Source organism: Ruditapes philippinarum, unplaced genomic scaffold, assembly GCF_026571515.1.
Source record: "Ruditapes philippinarum isolate M1 unplaced genomic scaffold, ASM2657151v2 ctg306_1_1_1_1, whole genome shotgun sequence".
Classification (NCBI taxonomy): domain Eukaryota; kingdom Metazoa; phylum Mollusca; class Bivalvia; order Venerida; family Veneridae; genus Ruditapes; species Ruditapes philippinarum.
In genome coordinates this window covers 309690-332651 of record NW_026852218.1, presented here as the reverse complement: position 1 = coordinate 332651, position 22962 = coordinate 309690, and the positions used below count along the sequence as shown (strand labels likewise).

The following is a 22962-nucleotide window of genomic DNA, read 5'->3' as shown; positions in this document are numbered from 1 at the left end:
ACAAACTTTAAAAATTAAAATCATTGAACGGCCATACATCTGCCAAAATGCCGAGGATATGCGAAACTAGCCTTGGTACTGAAGGTACAAAATAACAAAAAATATCGAACGACACATATGCCCCACATTCTAGCCCTTGACTTATAATGTTGAAATTTTTGTTACAGAAACATGCCAAAAATAGGAACATGGAAGTGTTCAACTAACTTTGACATTTGTGAGACTTGCCATTCAAAAGTTATTAATCGGAAACGACTTTTATATTTGAGATTACCTGTGGCCTTGACCTGTGACCCCAAAATCAAACAAGAAATGTCAAACGACACATGTGCCCCCCCTTTCTAGCCCTTGACTCACATTATTGGTAATTTTGTTATAGAAACTTGCCACAAATGGTTACATGGAAGTGTTCAATTATGAAAACTAGAAATGTGTCATCATGCCACGGATGCCCCCGCATGCAGCCAAAATTTCAGATGTTATAATATTTAGTTCCAAATTTGTTTGCACAAATTATTTTTTTCATTTTAAGTTCAAAGCCCTTAAAACTTTTCAATGTTAACACAAACCATTTTCATACAATGTTCAAGGCACTGAAAATATTTAGTCTTAACCTTTTGAAAATAGCATATTGCATATTTGTAGCCAAAATAATGGCTACATACATTTCCACAAAAGTATGAGTGCTGAAACTGAAAGTTCAAAATGTTTCCAACATTCAGGAAAGATAAGTTTGTCCAAAATCATCGGACCACGACCAAATTCAAACTTCAAAACTGCTTATTCCTAAGATGTATCTATATTATTTTCAAAGTGAAAGGGACATAACTCTGCCAAAAAATCATCAAACCATGACCAAATTCCAACTTGACCTGCCCATTCCTTTGACATATCCATATGTCAAATTTGAGTTGAATATGTAACACTGTTGGGTAGATAATGAACAGAAACTGTAAATTTCATATTATTTTCAAAGTGAAAGGGGCATTACTCAGCCAAAAATCATTGAACCATGACCAAATTCGAACATGGCCTGGGCATTCCAAAAACATATCCATATGTCAAATTTGAGTTGAATGTGTTGTACCGTTGGGGAGATAATAAACGGAAACTGAAAATTTCATATTATTTTCTAAGTGAAAGGGGCATCACTCTGCCAAAAATCATTGAACAATGACCAAATTTGAACTTGACCTGTGCATTCCGTTGACGTGCCCATATGTCAAGTTTGAGTTGAATGTGTTGTACCGTTGGGGAGATAATGAACGGAAACTGAAAATTTCATATTGTTTTCAAAGTAAAAGGGGCATAACTCTGCCAAAAATCATCGAACCATGACCAAATTCGAACTTGATCTGTATTTTCTCATTACATATCCATATGTCAAGTTTGAGTTGAATATGTTGTACTGTTGGGGAGATAATTAACGGAAACTTAAAATTTTATATTATTTTCTAAGTAAAAGGGGCATAACTCTGCCAAAAATCATCGAACCATGACCAAATTCGAACTTGACCTGTATTTTCTCACGACATATCCATATGTCAAATTTGAGTTGAATGTGTGCAACCGTTCTTAAGATAATGAACGGAAACTGATGATGACGGAATGACAGAATGACGGAAGGACGGAACAGGGTAACACTATATGCCCCGGCCATTACATGCACAGACACTTGGGGTTTGGAGCTCAAAACGCCTTAAAAATCCAAATAAAATGCATATTTGTCAATCCCAGCACATGTACTGATCATATATATCAAAAAAACTTAATATAAGCCGTTTTGAAAAAAAATCATATTTCAACATCTATAATAATACACAAGATAAAAATGTTCGCCGGAAAAAATCCGCACCCCTACCGTCATAATCACCATGTATTTTATTCCATTTCCAATATTTTCACATAATCCTTTGGTTCATCGACACAGAAGATATAATTCTTCACGATGATGGTCAATTTTAAACTTCAACGGTAATATAAACAACGCAACAGCCGAAATAAACATCAAGATTATCGCCGTTTTCCTCCAACTACAAAATCTTTCGATAAATTCAATGGACCAGACGGCTATGAACGAAGCTATCCGATTATGTGGTTCCCAAACTTAAAAGCACTGCTTATTTTGCACACGGCAAAGCTGGGGCCACATAATCGGATAGCTTCGTTCATAGCTGTCCATAGTCTGGTCCATTGAATTTATCGAAAGATTTTGTAGTATATGAAGACTTTGTGATAAATAGTAACCAAGATAATAAGCGGAAATCATATTACCATTCAAAGCCCCTATGACTTTGACCTTTAACCTAGTGACCCCCAAATCAATAGGGGTCATCTACTAGTTATGACCAATCAATATGTGATATATGAAGACTTTGCAATGAATTGTAACCAAGATAATGAGCTGAAACCATTCTGACATTTGAGGCCCCCGTGACCTTGACCTTTGACCAGGTGACCCCAAAATCAATAGGGGGCATCTAATAGTTATAAACAATATATACGTGAAATATGAAGACTTTGTGATGAATACATTTCAAGATAATCAGCTGAAACCCTTCTGACATATAAGGTCCCTATAACCTTGACCTTTGACCTAGTGACCCTTAAATCAATAGGGGTCATCTACTAGTTATGACCAATCAATATATGAAATATGAAGACGTTATGATAAATAGTAACCTAGATAATAAGCAGAAACTATTCTGACATTTAAGGCACCTGTGACCTTGACCTTTGACCTAGTGACCCCAAAATCAAAAAGTGTCATCTACTAGTTATGACTTATCACTATACGAAATATGAAAACTTTGTGAATAAAACTTTTCAAGATAATCAACAGAAACCATGTACTTTACCGCAAGACAGACCGACATTAGCAAAAGAATATACCCAGTCTTCTTCGTAGGGGGGGGGGGGGGGTTCTCATGAAAGGTCATCTACTAGTTATGGCCAATCAATTATGAATACGTGAAATATAAAGACTTGGTACCAATTGATCTCAAGAGAATAAGCGAAAACCATTTTTACATTCAAGGTTATTGTGACCTTGACCTTTGATCTAGTGACCTCAAAATCATCTTTAAGTGGTGATCAATTAAAATGTGAAACACAAAGACTTGATAACAAGTGGTTTTGAAGATAATGAGTGGAAACCATCCTGGCATTTAAGCTACCTGTGACCTTTAATTTTGACCTAAAAGACTCCAAAATTGATATGGGTTCTAGTTATAACCAATCAATATGTGAAATACAAAGACTTGGTGATAAATAGTTTTCAAGATAATGAGTTGAAACCATTCTGACATTAGAGGCCGCTGTGAACTTGACCTTTGAACTAGTGACCCCGAAATCAATTGGGGTCATCTACTACATATGACTAATCAATATGTGAAATATGAAGACTTTGTGATAAATATTTTTCAAGATAATGAGCGGAAACCATTATGAAATCTAAGGCCCCTGTGACCTTGACCGTTGACCTACTGACCCCAAAATCAATAGGGGTCATTCACTAGTTACGACCAATCAGCATATCAGATATATGAAGACTTTGTGATATAGAATTTTCAAGATAATGAGCGGAAATCATACTGACATTTAAGGCCCTGTGACCTTGACCTTTAACCTAGAGACGACATCTCCATGTGTCATCTCCTTGTTTTGACCAATCTGTATGTGAAATATGAAAACTTTGTGATATATATTTTTTAAGATAATCAGCGGAAGCCATATGGTCTACCGACGGACAGACAGATCGACCGACAATAGGAAAACAATATACCCCCACTTCTTCGTAGGGGCCATAAAAATCATAAAAGGCCCATGACTCTGACAAAAATCACTGAAGCAGAAAATTCCGACATTATGCACAACAAGACTTGGTACTGATCATTTCTCTAAAGTTTGGATGCAGTTGCTGAGGAGTAGTCCAGTAGTCTGGACAAGCTTCTGTGTACCTTGGAACACACACAAAAACCTGCAATGTCCTTACAGAGTTAAATAAAATTATGCTTATTACTGTCTTCTCAAGCTATTTATCAGTCGAGGGTTTTACACAAAGTTTCACATGGACATTAACCTTTTACCTCTACTACTGGGCGAGATCAATGTCCCTTCTAACAATAACAAACGTAAACTTTTTTTCGATCTGACAATGGTTTAATATGGTGTCCCATTCATGTGGCCATTCATCTCGCCATTACCTTAAAATCAATTCAAGGAATAGGCCCTATCCCAAACTTAAGACTTCTTAAGTTTTTTTATCACGCTATTAATTGTGAAGGATTTTACATACAGTGTCACGTTGACTTTGACCTTAATGATACAGAGAACTAATCTTCTCGATATGGACAATATTTCTACAAAGGCTTATTCCTACTCAAGTAATTAATAAGCCACTATCTTTAAGATTGTCACACCTTCATTATTACTTTAAAATCAAACTAAAACTATCACTAAATGTGATTACTACCCCCGCAAGACTGCTTCGGAAATAAGGAAGTTACTATAAAGTGTAACAAAATACCTGGCAAAAGAATTGAAATAGAGTTATGGTTTTGGGCAATTAAAGATAGTTGTGGTTCTTGTATGTTGCATTTCCTTTCAATGAGGTTGACCATTGAATGAAGTTTTATTGAATTACTCTGTAATAAGTCCAGAAAGAATCACGCTTCTTGAGCACTGCACTTCCTCTCATTGCGCTTGACCATTGTATGAAGTTACATTGAATTCTAAACATTAGTTTTTAGTTATGCACCGGACAAAGAAAAGGAACAAAGGGCAATAACTCTACAAATACTGAAGATGGAGTTATGGTTATTGTGCACTGCACTTCCTCTCATTGCGCTTGACCATTGTATGAAGTTGTATTGAATTCCAAATACTAGTTTTCAAGTTAAGCACTGGACAAAAAAGGTAATAAAGGACAATAACTGTAATTTGTCCAAATAGTTATGGTTCTTGTGCACTGCACTTCATTTCACTGCCCTTGACCATTGTATGAAGTTTCATTGAATTCCAACCATTAATTTTCAATTTATGCACTGGACAATAAAAAGTAACAAAGGGAAAAACTCTTAAATTGTATTGAAATCCAACTAGTGCTGTTCAAGTTATGCCCCGGACAAGAAAAAAAGCAATGGAAAAGTAACAAAGGGCAATAACTCTATAATTACTGTGGACAGAGTTATGGCTATTGTGCAGTGCACTTCCTCTTATTGAGCTTGACCATTGTATGAAGTTGTTTTGAATTCCAACTAGTACTTTTCAAGTTATGCTCAGGACAAAAAAAGCAATGGAAAAGTAACAAAGGGCAATAACTCTAAAATTACTCTGGACAGAGTTATGGTTATTGTGCAGTGCACTTCCTCTTATTGAGCTTGACTATTGTATGAAGTTGTTTTGAATTCCAACTAGTACTTTTCAAGTTATGCTCCGGACAAGGAAAAGTATCAAAGGGCAATAACTCTGTAATTGGTGAAGATAGAGTAATGGTTCTTGTGCACTGCATTTCCTCCCAATGTGCTTGATCATAGTATGAAGTTGTATTGAATTACAAAAATTAGTCTTCAAGTTATGCTCCGGACAAAAAAAAAGCAATGGAAAAGAAACAAAGGGCAACAACTATGTTATTACTTTAGATTGAGTTATGGTTCTTGTGCACTGCTATTCCCCTTATTGTGCTTGACCATTGTATGAAGTTGTTTTGAATTCCAACCATTATTCTTCAAGTTGTGCTCCGGACAGGGACGCTGGACCGACCGACCACAGATTGACTCCTAACCCCCCCCCCCCCCCCAAAAAAAAAAAAAAATAAAATAAAAAAAAACAACAAAAAAAAAACTTCGTTTCGGGGTATTAATCGTGTTTAGACACGTATACGATAAAATCAGCATACGATATACGTATATATGTATATTCTTGATGATTTGCTGGCAAATTTCCTTAGAATAATGTTGCAAGTTGGTAGTAAAATAACAAGCCAAGGCTTCATTAATTAGAATTTTTAAACACCTGTAATACTAATATCAAAATAAATATTCATATTTGATCTTCAAGGTTAAAGTCTTTACATGGTCTAGATCAAATACCAATCACAAGTGTTGTTTTGTCCCGAGAATGAATCAAATTTCCATATTATTATAAAGCTTAGGGCAATTTTAAGAAAATTCAATCATTCTAATTTGACATTTTCAGTGTTCAATCTAGAGCGCGCCATTGCGCCATTGACCCCTGAAAAGGCCGCCGGCGCAAAACAAAATCAACTGTGGGCCCGATGGGCGCACTCATAGAAAATGCCCTAAATGACATTAGAATGCTTTCTTAAACCTGATTAAGTACATAAAAGAAGTTTCTTGTGAATAATATTAATAAATACTGAATTCAAAACTGAAGTTTGTATTGAAAAACAAGAGCATGTTGGTAAGATAGTTCCGCACTCGGTAACCCATTTAAAACCTTTATCGCTACGCTCTCTCGGTCCGCGTCTGAAAATACTATGTAGACCTGTCCGTACCGTAACTATTACTTACTTTTGAGTCACAGTTTTTATAAGCAAAACAAATCGTCACAGATAATCCAATACGTGCGTGTAGTTATAGTTTTTTCACAGTCAAAACAAATAAATATGTAATAACTTTCCAAAGGAAAAAAATATATATGTATGTGAAAATGCGAGTTAATTATAGAAGTGTGCATAAATTAATACGAACACGCCTTCATCCAATTAAAAATGTCTTAAAGATGGAGCAATCAAACACGATTGGCTAGGGAGTGTCTGACAATTAAGTAAATTAACTTTGATTGGTCTTTTGCTGGTCGGCGCTAAAACATTGTGCATATCATTAATCAATACAGACATCTTAAGCGTGACGTAAGAACTGCTGCCCTGACAAAAGATCAAAGGTACCGGTATGTCAATATACATTGTCTTAGCACCTGTTGACACTTTGTTTTTCGCTTGGATATATTGAGAAGAGTAAATTTTTTAGCGACTATTGTAAGTTTATATTTTTCATAAACAAAGCTAATTTCAAAATATGATTTTCCTTTATATATCGGGCGCTGATTAAAAAACTGAACATTATTGTCAAATATCGCTGGTAACATTAAAATAAGATTCATATTTTTCTTTGAACATTATGTCATCGCGTTTCTTTACCAATCAGTTCTTAAATTTGAGCCTGTATCAACGCTAATGTCATTTTTTTTAGTTGAGTTGTTTTGGAATTTTGCAACCGTTTTTGGTCTAAATATGGTACGTGAACAAGTAACTTAAAAGATACAATAGCTTATTTGAATTTGATGTTCATTTTAAGTGTGGGCCCCCTTTTTTCTCAAATGACCCCCTTTTGAAAAGTTTATGGGCCCGAAGGGCCCCCTGGGAATTTGTTCTAGATTGAACACTGCGTTTTATGTCATGTTCAACTCTTAAGTCATAGTTGGATTGTTCGTCTTGTTTTTTTTTTCCAAATATGAATAAAATTAGTCCGTTTTAGCCAAACATACAATTGCGTCATATAAAGGTCATGGCCAAATTCGATCAGTTTAACATGCTTGAATGCTTTTCCCCAAAGGTTTATGTACGAATAACAAAGTAATTAAATTATGTGCGAATTTTAGCAAAAACTATGGAACTGACCTTAAAGGTGTAATTGCTAACAAGACAAGAAACATGCCATAAAACAAGGTTTTAAACAAAATGCATCGCCTGGCGCATGCAACCAAAATTTCAAATGATATAAATTTAAGTAATATTTAGTTCCAAATTTGTTTGCACAATTTTTTTTTTCATTCTAAGTTCAAAGCCCGTTAATACAAACCATTTATATCACGGGGGAGAATCACGCCGTTCGTTACCCAAACAAACAAGATGGCGGATGCAGCCAAAAAGTAGGTTTTTCCCTTTTTTCTCTGAAATTCTTGATGCTCTAATGTTCAGGTACATATAATAACCTTCTCCACAATTTTCCTGGCACACACATTTAATTTCATGATGTTTTGTCCCATACTTTGTCTGAAATGCGCGTCACCAGATTCGAAGCGAGAGAATCTTCCTCCGGTTTGATCGTGGTAACGTACGGCTTCTTCTCTCAAATTCACTGTTTTGTTTACATATATGTATATTAACTGAAATCACTGACTTTAAAAAGTTGTGATAATTATGTCGTCATCTAAGCATTCATGCCCATTCTGACTACAATAACCGCTGAAAATATTAATATCGGGGCATTTTCCGGAAATGATAACGTATGGTGCACAAAATATCAATACGTACGGCGCATTTTCTTCTTCTTAATTGATTGTCTATATAATAGAAAAGTTATGTTTACCAGATATAAGAGAATGTACAGAACCAAATAGAGAAATTCAACATTATGTATATGTTAGTGTTCATCCGTGCTGTTCAACTTCGACGGGAGCGATAGCGACAGGAGAATTTTTCTAATTTCTGTAGAACAGCACGGATGAATACTAACATATTTAGTGTCAAACTTTATTTGGCCTCATAATCACTCACTATATTAAGTCACTATGCCGCTATATGAAGTACTATGAAAAATAGAAGTCGACTATGGACCGAATTCGATATAGTATCGGCTTTTGTTCATCTATGAAAATTAACGCACAGAAATACAGCGTTTTCATTGGATGACAAATAAAGTTGGACACTAAGTATATGTTAGTGCTCATCCGTGCTTTTCTATAGAAATTAGTTAGTGTCAAGCTTTTTCGGCACGTTATTACGGCACTATGCGACTATGAAAAATAGAAGTCGACTATGAACGGAATTCGATATAGTATTGTCTTTTGATATTCTATGAAAATTAACGCACAGAATTTTTAAGAAATACAGCGCTTTTATTGGATGACAAATAAAGTTGGACACAAAATAATATTTGTATTAATTTCCATAGCAGAACAAAAGTCAATATACTATATCAAAGTCCGTTCATAGCAGCCTTCTATTTTTCATAGTGCTTCATAGAATCGCGTTCGAAAAAATAGACAGATAAAGTGACGAAATAAAGTAAATTTTAATGAAGCCAAATAAAGCTTGACACTAAGTAATCATATGTAGATGCTCTACGGAAACAAGAAATATTCTCTGGTCGCTATCCTTCCGTCGAAGTTTCTAATTTCTGTAGAACAGCACGGGTGAACGCTTACATATATTTCGTAAATACTATTTTCATAGTAGCGTAGTCATTTTTACAGCCGTTCTTTCAATGAGATAATATGACGTTATCTGAGCGCATGAGCGGTCTTGCGTTTCAGACGGATTTTCCGGCATGGATAAAAACATCGAAATCCAAATCCGATTAGAAACTTTATATTTCATGGTCGATAAAATGTTAACCACTAGAAATTAATAAGCAAATTTCAATGTCACTCTTTTATTGCTGATACCTTTAAGATATTGTTTTCAAAAACGCCAGCATATGATAGGCAAATTCATGAATTGCATATAATTGTTTTGATCAAATTATGACGTTCCTTTCATTTATAATAATAAAAAAACTGTATGGCTAGGTCGTGCAAATATATCTGACAACAACGTGACAGAACGTCACGCTAAATGGTGTAGCGTTTCAATATTAACGGCCCGTCAAATAAACATTTACTAAATTTATTGAACTTTTTCGCATTACATAATTTTCTAACTCATTCAATATAGAACCTACACTCATTCATTAGTCTCTGTATTAATGTATTTTTTCTCTCAATGAGCGACCAGATTGAATAAACACAGGCTCCTCTCATCTGCATGTAAGCCAGTCGCAATCACTTTTCGTTTTGTTTATGTTTGACGCTGTTCAAATATTAAGAATTCCTTATCAGAAATTTGTTAGAAATGATTTTATACATTTTCTTTGGAAAAGAAAATATATCAAGCTTTTTAACGTTTATGCTCTGCTGAATCTGATAAGGGGAAAATTTAATGTGAAGACAACACTACACAAATGTTTCATGAAAGTGGAGGGTTTTTTTTTGCATTCTGCATTTTATACAAAAATATTCTCAAACTTAATTGATATATTTACAACGAATATCTTTTATGTCACCATGCAGCTAGAAAGTTATCTATACCCTATTTATACCCGATGGTGCAGCATTGTTTAATAACGTATGAACTGACAAACACCTTTTTTTAAGATATCTATCATTTCCTACATACAAATAATTCATTGTCAGCAGACTGAAGAAGCTAGAAAAATGCGCCGTACGTTATCATTGATTTTTGTGCGCCATACGTTATCGTTTCCGGAAATTGTCCCGAGACGGTAAATCTAGCCAGAATGGGCAAGGATGCTTACTTGACGACATCGTACAAATCTTTAAAGTCAGTGGCTTCAGTTAATATACGTATATGTAGAAGAAAGTGTATATAAGAGAAGAAGCCGTACGTTACCACGGTCAAACCGGTCGAAAGTTCTCTCGCTTCGAATCTGGTGACGCGCATTTCAGATGAAGTACGGGATGAAACATCATGAAATAAAATCCTGTGTGTCAGGAAAATTATGGATAGGTTATTATATGTACCTTAACATTGGAGCATCAAGAATTTCAGAGAAACAAGAGGGCCACGATGGCCCTAGATCGCTCACCTGACCCATCAAACTCATCCAAACAATTACCTAGACAAGCATTCTGACCAAGTCTCATGAAAGGTGAGTCAAAAATGTGACCACTAGGATTATCCATATTTGAGCAGTGTGACCTAGTTTTTTACCCAGGTGACCCATATTCAAACCTAGAAATCATCAAAACAAACTTTCAGACCAATTTCCAGGATATTTGGATCAAAACAGTAGCAACTAGAGTGTTAACAAGATTTTTTTATTTTTAGCTCCGGTGACCTAGTTTCACATTCGATTTCGAACTCATCCGAGCAATTACCTAAACAAGCATCCGGACCAAGTTTGATGATACTTGAGTCGAAAATGTGACCACTAGAATGTTAACAAGGTTTTTCCATATTTGGGCGGTGTGACCTAGTTTTTCATCCAAGATTACCCATGTTCGAACTTGACTTAGAAGTCATCAAAACAAACTTTCAGGCCAATTTACAGAATATTTGGATCACAACAGTAGCCACTAGAGTGTTAACAAGATTTTTCTATTTTTAGCTCCTGTGACCTAGTTTTTCATCCGAGATGACCCATGTTCGATTTTATCCCAGCAATGACCTTGACAAGTTTCTTGACCAAGTTTGATGACAATTGAGTCAAAATTTTGACCTCTAGCGTGTTTTTTCTATTTTTAGCTCCTGTGACCTAGTTTTTCATCCGAGATGACCCATGTTCGAACTCATCCGAGCAAGTACCTAGACAAGCATCCTGATCAAGTTTGATGACAACTTGTGTCAAAAATGTGACCGCTAGAGTGTAAACAAGATTTTTCTATTTTAAGCTCCTGTGACCTAGTTTTTCATCTGAGTTGACCCATGTTCGAACTCATCCAAGCTATCACCTAGACAAGCATCCTGACCAAGTTTGATGATGATTGAGGCAAAAATGTGACCGCTAGAGTGTTAACAAGGTTTTTCTATTTTTAGCTCTTGTGACCTAGTTCTTCATCCGAGATGACCCATGTTCAAACTCATCCGAGCTATCAACTAGATAAGCATCCTGACCAAGTTTGATGATGATTGAGGCAAAAATGTGACCGCTGGAGTGTTAACAAGGTTTTTCTATTTTTAGCTCCGGTGACCTAGTTTTTCATCCGAGATGACCCATGTTCGAACTCATCCGAGCTATCACCTAGACAAGCATCTTGACCAAGTTTGATGATGATTGATGCAAAAATGTGACCGCTAGAGTGTTAACAAGGTTTTTCTATTTTTAGCTCCGGTGACCTACTTTTTCATCCGAGATGACCCATGTTCGAACTCATCCGAGCTATCACCTAGACAAACATCCTGACCAAGTTTGATGATGATTGAGGCAAAAATGTGACCGCTAGAGTGTTAACAAGGTTTTTCTATTTTTAGCTCTTGTGACCTAGTTCTTCATCCGAGATGACCCATGTTCGAAATCATCCGAGCTATCAACTAGATAAGCATCCTGACCAAGTTTGATGATGATTGAGGCAAAAATGTGAACGCTGGATTGTTAACAAGGTTTTTCTATTTTTAGCTCCGGTGACCTAGTTTTTCATCCGAGATGACCCATGTTCGAACTCATCTGAGCTATCACCTAGACAAGCATCCTGACCAAGTTTGATGATGATTGATGCAAAAATGTGACCGCTAGAGTGTTAACAAGGTTTTTCTATTTTTAGCTCCGGTGACCTAGTTTTTCATCCGAGATGACCCATGTTCGAAATCATCCGAGCTATCACCTAGACAAACATCCTGACCAAGTTTGATGATGATTGAGGCAAAAATGTGACCTCTAGAGTGTTAACAAGGTTTTTCTATTTTTAGCTCTTGTGACCTAGTTTTTCATCCGAGATGACCCATGTTCGAACTCATCCGAGCTATCAACTAGATAAGCATCCTGACCAAGTTTGATGATGATTGAGGCAAAAATGCGACCGCTAGAGTATTAACAACTAAATGTAAACGGACGACGGACGACGGACAATCAGTGATCCTAAAAGCTCACCCTGAGCATGCTCAGGTGAGCTAAAAAGGGAAAACCCTACTTTTTGGCTGCATCCACCATCTTGTTTGTTTGGGTTTCTCCCCCGTGTATATACACAGTTCAAGGCCATGAAAATATCGAGTGTTAACCTTTAATTGCATATTTGTAGCCGATATAATAAATACATGCATTTCCACAAAAGTAACAGTGCGGAAACTAAAAATTTCAATATTTCTTCCGGTCCAACGTTAAAAAGAGATAACTTTGTCGTAAATCATCTAACCCACAGGCACGAGTATCGGACATGGGAAGAAAAAATATGACTAGATTGATAAAAAGAAACCTGTGTTCATCTTAAAAGTTAAGAGTTAACTTATAGTATATTTTTAACGGGGGTCATTATTTACTTTTTTTTTGTTGTTTTTTTTTTACACTTTTAAGATGAACACAGGTTTCTTTTTTATCAATCTGGTCATATTTTTTCTTCCCAGGTCCGATACTCGTGCCTGTGATCTAACCATGACCAAATAAAAACTTGGCCTGCTTATTCTTATGTCAAATTTGAGTTGAATGTGTATACCTGTTGGGGAAATAATGAACGGAAACTAATTAAAACATTTTCAAAGTTCAAGAGGGATAACTGTCAGAAATCATCAAACCATGACCAAATTCGAACTTCACCAGCATATTTCTATGACATATCCATATACATGTATTAAATTTGGGTTGAATATGTACAACTGTTGGGGAGATAATGAACGGAAACTGAAAAGTTCCCTTGCATAACTCAGCCAAAATTGAACCATGACCAAATTCTTACTTGACCTGCGCATTCCTTTGATGTATCCATATCTCAATTTTGTTGGGCAGATAATGAACGGAAACTGAAAGTTTTTTTTTCAAAGTTGAAGGGGCGTAAATCTGTCAAAAATCGTCCAACCATGACAAAATTAAAACTTGACCTGCGCATTCCTTTGACGTACCCATATGTCAAATTTGAATAGAATGTGTACTACGGTTGGAGAGATAATGAACGGAAACTGAAAATTTCTTATTTTTCTCAAAGTAAAAGGGGCATAACTCTGCCAGAAATCATCGAACCTTGGCCAAATTCGAACTTGACCTGCGCATTCCTTTGACGTATCCATATGTCGAATTTGAAAAGAAAGTTCTACGACAAGGTTTGGGCTGTCGGCGATCACTGTTTACATGTATACAAGGTCAGCACATTATTGTTTATGAATTAACTTTTTTTAGAATAAAAACATATTTCAATGGTTTTTATGTGTTTTCTTTTAGTGCCAAATGCTATATAAATGACACTATACATGCGCTCTTAGTATAAGAAAGAAACAGAATATGCTAATTTTATACCCCATAAAAATGTCTAAAATATCGTTCATTTGGAGCAAATATGCCCTTACGGTCATACTCTATTCTATACATAATAAGTTTTAAAGATTTCTTTGGAAAATATAATAAAAATTAAATAGCCTGGACAAGAAAATTTCACTTAAATCTACTCACATCTTTTTTATTTCACATTTGGAAAAATCATAAAATTTTTACTAGATTTTACAAAAAAAATAGATATTTCTTTGAGGGAAACCCATATGGTATAAAATAAAGGACAACGGAAGGTTACCATGGTCATGACATTTATGCCAAGTTCATTCTAAAATTCTTCGATGCATGACAAAGTGACAGCCCGGACACGATTGTATGTACCTATTAATTCTAATTGTGATAATGTGAAACTTCAAGATATTTGTGTGACTTTGACCTTTGATGTAGAGACGTAATTCTTGGACGCCACACATCGTCTTGATGTGGTATACATTTATGCCTAGTTATTTTAAAATCATTCGATTCATGACAAAGTTACAGTCCGGACAGGGATGTGTGTACCTTTTTACTCTAATTGTGATAATGTGAAACTTCAAAATGATAGTGTGACCTTGACCTTGGAGGTAGGGACGTAATTCTTGGACGCGACACATCGTCTTAATGTGGTAGACATTTATGCCTAGTTATTTTAAAATCATTCAATGCATGACAAAGTTACAGGCCGGACACGAATGTGTGTACTCTAATTTCGATAATATGAAACTTCAAAATGATAGCGTGACCTTGACCTTTCAGGTAGGGACGTGGTTTTTGGACGCGACACATCGTCTTGATGTGGTAGACATTTGTGCCAAGTTATTTCAAAATCCCTCAATGTATGACAAAGTTACATACCGGACACGAATTAAGTGGGACGCACAGACGGACGGACGTACTCACAAAATGGTACTTATGTGACTTTTCCTTGTTCTTTTTGGCCATTTTAGTCTGTTTGGCCATTTTAGTCACACAAGGCTTCTCCAAGTCACACAAGTACCTCTAGGTTTGTACGGACGGACAGACGGTGCGATTATATTATGCCTCCCTTCGAAAACTCCTCACAGCGGTTACGTCACGCTTTGCTACTTTAACCACTGAAATCACGTGACAATAGTTGTATCATGTGACAAAAACATGGCGGCCAGTTTCAGTACGCCAATGATCCCATATTCAACTGGCAGATTAATAATTACATCCTTACCAGATAAAATATTTTCAAAACACTCAATTTGTTTACACTTTAAAACAACAACCGGATCAAATTATTTTGCGCAATCGTTCAATAACTGTCTCACTTGAGTCATGTTTGCTATATGTATGGTGTCAGTGAAAATATCTTTCGTTATGTTTACAAAACAATTTTTATACGTATATTTTTTTACATTCTTGTACATTAAGGAAAGAAAACTAAAATGATATAAAGTATTCTATTTTAAAATTAAAAGTGAAAAAAAATATATTCGGCTCTCTAACGACCAATTTACTTGTGGTGGCAGTGGTTACTGTACTTTTTAGGAGAAGTTACCGCTGCGGGGAGTTTGCTCCCTTCGGGGGCATAAAAAAAATCGATGACCACTCATCTTTTTTTTTTTTGCTGTTGTTTTATTATAATTATTAGTTCTTTATGAATGAATTGATAACCGTCAAATCACCGTTTATAAAATAACGCTGATCAGGGGAAGTAATTTTTGCGGATACGTTGTTGTCAATATTCTCAAACTCCTCACAGCGGTTACGTCACGCTTTGCTATTTTACACTGTATTGATCAGGGGAAGCAACCGCTGCGGGAGTTTGCAATCTTCTACGCAGTGATCTCCCTTTATCAATACAATCTGTAAAGGGAGGTGGAGTTTGCAATCTCCTACGCAGTGATCTCCCCTTATCGGTACAGAGATCTCTGCCATCACAAACATTGAAATAAATATCAAAATTTTGATATTTATATTTTTTAGCTTTTTAATTTATTTTTTATTATTTTGTATATTTTTGGTAATTGTTTGATAAAATATAACGGACGTAGGTACAAAAAAGTAAAAAAAAAAACAGAAAGAGAATTTTTCTCTTTTATTTTTAACTTTTCGTACCTATGTCCGTTATATCTTATCAAAAAATATCAAAAGTATACAAATTAAATAATGAAAAATGAATTAAAAAGCTAAAAAATATCAAAATATTGATAATATTTAATGTTTGTGACGGCAGAGATCTCGGTACTGATAAGGGGAAATCACTGCATAGGAGATTGGAGTTTGATTATCGTTCCTGCAAATGGTGGCGCTGGTTGGAAATTTGAAAAGATACTTCAATTTATTTGGATTTCATGGTATGACCGTAATGTTTCACTTTACTGATTATTTTGCAATATTTTTAAAATTCTACTTTGATTTACTTTATGAAAGAAATGAGAGATGAAAACACAATTGAGTTAATTTGACACGTTTTCGCGACCTAATTGAATGATTTGGGTTTGGTAAAGATGGATTTCCTTGGGAATTTATGATTTTACATGTCTTGCCTTTTTCCAAGTTTATTTGATTTCCTTGGCACACTGACCCCTAGCTCAAATCTAAAGGAAGAATACTTTGCAAGTTACCCTCCTGTCAAATATAAAACTGGCCCATAAGTCCATCTGAAGGAAGATTTCTCAATTTTAATTTCTATTTTTTTTAACTCCAATGACCTTGACCTCGACTCCAGTGATCCCTAATTCCACAAAACGTTAGAGGACCATTAATTGAAAGTACCTTTCCAAATGTAAAAGATATCATGAAATAATTGAATTTACTATGTTACCGCCAAAATATGTGAAATTAAAATAATTTGACATTCCAGGTCACGGTCATTGACGAATGAAGGCCAGAATCAGTTTAGTTCCTTGTCCAAAGGATTGTTTATGTTATATAAATATAAAGACAATCCATTTCTAAATACAAAGTTTTAGTCAATTATTGCAAAAATCATGCTAAATTTAAACATTTCACCTTCAAAACCGATGTCATTTATGAATCGAGGTTAAGTTCAGTCTGGTCTACTTGAAGGGCTTGCCCGAAGCTTGTTGAGACAGTCCATTCAGAAATAAAATAAATAGCTAATGGCCAATGCAACGGAGCAACTTTCGGAAAAGTCTTGTTAAAATGTTATCGTTATAGTTTTCAGAGGCTTTTCATTTTTGGTATCCTGTTTAGTGTTATAGTTTCCAAAAAGATACTTTTTTTTGTCAAATAGCTGAACAATTATTTGCTTCTTTTCCCAGCATGCACACCTTGAAATAACGTGACGTTGTCAACAAATATTCAACATTTACGATTCAACGTTGATTCTAAGTTTTACCTTTAGTTAAATCATTATCTAAACTTCAGAACCGCTAATTTTGTGTAATTATTCCATTATTTACTTAGTCTGTACAAGTGATTTATGTCAGGAAATTTACTATATACAATTTTTTCTTGGATTTTCAATATAAAGATCTACTGTGTTTCTTTAATTGGCGCTTTTAAAAAAATTTAGAGTAGAAAATAATTGTACGTTTTCTCTAAGTGCTGTAAAATAAATCAATAAATATGTTTCTTTTTTTTCTTTTTGTTCTTTATGAATGACAATTAATTGATATTCCTCAACAATAAACATCAGATTATCCCTGATTAGGGGGAGTAATTGTTGCAGTTACTTTGTTGTATATGATTATCGTTCTTTCAAATGGTAAGGTTGTTTTGAACTCTGAAATGAAAGCAGTCAATGATTTATCTAAATTGCAAAGATAATGGTTTAATTTCATTGGCTGATTTTTACCAATGTATAATTTCTTGTTCTTTATATTCTGCTTTGATTTACTTTAAAGATCAAAGAAGAGTTTACTTTATCAAAGAAGAGAAAGATGAAAAAACGTTAAATTGGGTTATTTTAATACGTTATTGAGACATAATTTAATGTTTTGGTTTTTGGTAGACCTTACTAAAGTTGGTGATAACCTAGACAGTTTGTGATTTAACAAGTCATTTGCTTTTTAAATTCATTTTCAATAAATATTTCGCTGTGCTGTATTCTAAATAATATTCAATCAATTATGAACTTGTAACCTTCGCGTGGTAACCCCCTCCCCCAACATAATTTACGTCCAAAGTCGATTCGTCAATATGCATTCATATTTTAGTGATAGTATCACAGAGCTATATTTAAATGGAGGGGAAGCTATACTTAAAATCTGTATCAGGGAGTGAAATCATTATCCCGCAAGTTCACATTTTTTGCGAGATTTTCTGATATTATTTTTGACACAAGTAAATTTACGGACACAGTTATCTAAAATTAGTAATGGTAATCAAAAATGAGTAAAAAAAATAGAAGCGCAAAAATGTACAAAAAAGCAAAGAAGACAAAGAAAATATTAATTATTCTCAGGAATGGATGAAATGGTCACGTAAATACAATACGGAAATCGATCAACTCCAAGGGCCAATGAATCTCGCGCAATGTATTGTGTGTCCGTTTGAAGCTTTTCTATTATTTAATCTGAAACATAAGTCGATATCTATGAAAGTATAACACAGCGTTATTTAGTTTAAAAACATTAGATAACAGTAACGTTGATTAAACACGTTATTAAAGTTATAAAACAAAGTCGAGTTAAAGTGTCGTAAATTTATATAGAATAACAGTGTCTATTCTAGGAGGGGGGTGGGGGTATTCACTCATATTTTTTAGAATTCCCCCCTATTTTTTCAGAGGCAAGGGAAACTTATACATGTATAGAGAAAGAAGGGAAAAGATCAACAAATGTAATAACATTCTCAGTTTTCGATAAAAAATCCCCCTTTATTCGAATCCTAGAGTAGACACTGGAATAATAGATCTATATGCTGGCTCTGGCTGAAGATGAGCAAATTGCAGCTACAGTATATATAAGCCTACCATACATTGAACATGGACAGGATATCATGTTTGTTAAATCAGAATTCTTATTCATCATGTTAAGTCAAATGCCATTAATTCAGCATTAAAATTGTTCTAAATAAGTTACTTCACATGCTTCAATGTTTCTTCAAAAACAAAAATGTCTTTTGACAAAGAATAAATATTTCAACCACTGGATATTTATTTCGACTTGATAGTTTTGACTTAATTGTTGTTGTTTTTTCTGTGTTTTAAAGTTAAATTTGTATATTTAATTGTTGTTTTCAGGATCATGATAAGACTTGTTTTAAGATTTTGCTTTTTTTATGATAATATACATCATTTGCTGTCAAAATTGTACTTCAGCTATAATCTAAATTTCTGTTCTGTTTCATGTCATTTCACTGTTGTTTTTTTTTTAATTTAAATGTCTAAAGCATCTATTTATGTAACCTTTTTTACTATGTCACAATATTTTCAAGTCAGATTTGATTTTAGGATAATTGCAGTGAAACTCATAGTGCATTTGTTGTTCCGCATATAAACATTTGAAAAGAAACGCGTTTGCAAAATACAAGTAAAATGTGATAAAAGATAATAAAATGAGGCTTACTACTATTTATGATTCAATTTCAGGAGTGACAGTATTGCATGATAGACACAAATGAATACACCAGCACATCATTTTAATTATCTTAATAACTAAATCCAATAGCAAAATTTCGTGGGTTTTCAACGTTGTTATGTCTAGGAAACTTCAACGTTGACGCTGAGATTAAACTTTCAACTCCGAAATAAATCCAACGCTAAATTAACCTTGAAATCCTTATTTAATTAACTTTTTTTTGTCCATATCCTTTCCGTGGCAGTAACGTATAAATTAAACGTATCGTTTTTTCGTTTCTCCAAAAACCGACCCTATTTTACGAAAGAACACCCAAAACGTAATAAAACGTGTCAAAATTTTCTATTCTCAAAAGCGGATGTTGTTTTGTCGTAGGAAACCCGGCAATATTTTCATCACATTATTTTGCATTAGTTACTTTCAAAGCATTTTTCAAAAGATGGTAAATAAAATAAATGTTTTAAGAAACAAGTTTTTTTTTAAAAGTATTATGTCATTTTTATAAAAATCGGTTTAAGAGTGTCACTGATCGTTTATTAATCATATTATTGGATAATAAAATTGGTAATTTAGTTCAAATCAATTTAAGGTAAAGTTAGCTACAAATACTAACTTATTTCAACCATGCGTTTTTCCATTTAACAAATAATAAGGCTTCTAAAACATGTTTTACCTTATAGAAGATAATTATGTTTGTCTTAATTGTCAAAACCTAATTTATGTCAATTTTTTCTAAAGACAAGATGATTAATTATTGCTAATTAGATTTTAGGGTTTGAAAAAATGTGCACGTTTTAAAACGTTACGGATGTCAGTCCGAAAAAGAGGGTCGGTCGTGGAAAGGATATAGCCGGCAGGTAAACTAGCAAACAATCATGTCCATTAAAAATTGTACCTATTAAGTAACTTCAAACAATTTCATAACATAAATTACCTTTCTTATCAAAAATTAATAATTCATTTTACTTCCACTTAATACTTCGTCTAAGAATGGTTTGATTGCATGGCTAAAATTATTTTTCTCGGGGAATCCGAATCGCAATGAAGGCGAAACAAATACGGTGTGGCAATCAGATCAACGTGTAAGAAATAATTCAAATAAATCTGAATTTTAAGTAATATGCATTTCACATATTCTAAATCTATTATATCAACATTTTGTCCTATTTCCTGAAACAAATTTTCATTTATTTCTGAGGCTTAATGTGCCTACATGTGTTATTTTTTTAGTTCTGAAATCCAGAAACCTATAAATACGTTACTGAAGAAATGTGCTACGTATCAATTGTGAAAATAAAAACCAGGCGCTTTCCGTCATACTTCGGATAAGGACCTCGGATGCCACATATATACACGTGCTATACATTATCAAAGATTTACACCCTCTGTTTCTTTACATCTCAACCAATGTGGTAGAACTTCGCCTTCGGTATCAATGGTAGGATACTACAAAGAATGGCTATAGTACTTTAGATAAAAAGCATTTAGAGAAAAACACTTATCCCGTTTTCAGGCCTAAACCAGGCAATAAATCTATAAACCTTTTTTACAATTATCTAAAGTACTATATATAGCCATTCTCTGGAGCGCTACATGATTTTTTGATACTCTTACTATTTCTTATTCGACAGATTTTCTGGAAAAAAAATGTTCCGAGTGAGGGCATTCAGCAGGTGCGCAATGACATAGCATCCTACCATTGGGTATTACGTCCCCTAAAAACACTACCATTAGGATATAGGTAGTCACCTTCTATTAGTCTTTCAAACAACCAATCATTGGCAAGCTTTCATTATTTTGAAAGCGATGCGGTTTCTAGTTTTTTTTACCCTTGGAAAACCAATACTGATAGGTATTTTTCATGATTCCGAGACAAACGTGGCGTTGTCATATAGCCGACAGGTAAACTTGCCCATTGAAAATTGACTTTTTATTATTTTTTAAGTAAAATAGTTAAAATTACTTCACATATTTTATTTCTAACAAAAATCAACATTTTTAACTTCAAAGGCTAACGGTGTTTGATACTTCTTTGTCAGTTAAAATCGGTTTGATTGCATGGCTAAAAACAGCTTTCTCGGTAAGAAGGCGAAACAGTTTCGGTGATGGCAATTTGATTTGAGAAAATTGACGTGACGTTACTTGTCTACTGTAACCATTGTAAGTTTTTGTGTTGTCTAGTCGAACTGCTGTGAACATAGTTAGCGCACGAACCCTACCTACCTATGTTGTGAACGCCCTACGAGAAGGGCTATATATTAGAAAATTCTAACAATGCTTCCTAATTTATTATAAGTAGTAAGCGTTTTTAATATAGACAGATATTTATTCTGGTATCGAATGACTTTGAACGTGTTTACTATTTTTTCTTTCTTCAGTTAAAATGTGTGGAGTGATAACTTGTGCATTTATGCTTAACTGTGCACGTGAATTTCGTGTTTGAATCGGGTATGATTTGATTTCTTTGTAACTTTTATTTACTTTTTACACACAGCCCACCTTGCCAGCCTTTATCATACTTAATTTTAATAAATATTCGCTGTTTACTTGTATAAATTTGTACATGAAACACAGGAACCACTGCTTAAAACATTGTATTTACAGTTGCAATTATTTTCTTTTTACAAAATCATTAAGTACTTTTTATCAAATATCGTAACGATTACGGAATGACAACACTATGCATGTTGATCAGTTGTTGTAATATTTATGTACAAATTAAGTAGTCAAATATGTTTTTGTTACGTTCAGTTATATCAACAAACGCACGAACGCTATTAAGAAATTACCGAATCCCCATATACGAGAAAAAACATTCAGATGTATAAACACCAATAGACTAGAATGATTTGACGTTGTTTGACCAGAATATTCATACCAACCTGTTCATTATTATAATATTAACAGGTGTACGAGGTATTTTCATTAGCGATATTCAACAGTATCTTCTGCAGTTTTATAAGATATCCACACTAACAATGCAGGCATCTCCTGTTTAAAGGTGGTTAGTCGGAAGCTTTGAAGATAATAGTTTGAAAACATCTTCCTACATGTATGCTTTTGTTATAGTTGTTAAACTTTATAATAGAACAATTATGAGAGAGAGTAAACTAAGAATTAAAAAGAATTTTCGTACTTTGGCGTATCGTAATTTGGCGAAAGACTTAAGACTTTTCGGAAATTTCGTAAAGATTTTTATTATTTTGGTTAAATTATCGATTACATACATGTACATACAATAGTTCAATAATTTAATTAGGTTTGACATCTGATGAAATGTAGACAATTTATGTTCAAAAAGAAGGCTCAATTCAAAATCGCTCGAGGTTTTCGTCTTTGCTTCTTGGACCAGAAGTCTGCCCTGGATTTGTATGAAATCCTCTTATCTTTAAATACCAAGCATTAAGTTCAACAATTGTGTAAAACTTCGAAAGATCAATTTTTTATTTATAAATATGCAGGTAGATATT

At 34.1% G+C, this 22962-nt stretch overlaps 1 protein-coding gene across 1 annotated transcript in view; it reads right to left on the bottom strand.

Annotated features, from left to right (window-relative positions):
- Positions 1 to 22962, bottom strand: part of LOC132752946 (uncharacterized) — a 49521-nt gene that overhangs the window by 9586 nt on the left and 16973 nt on the right. The window lies entirely within an intron of this gene.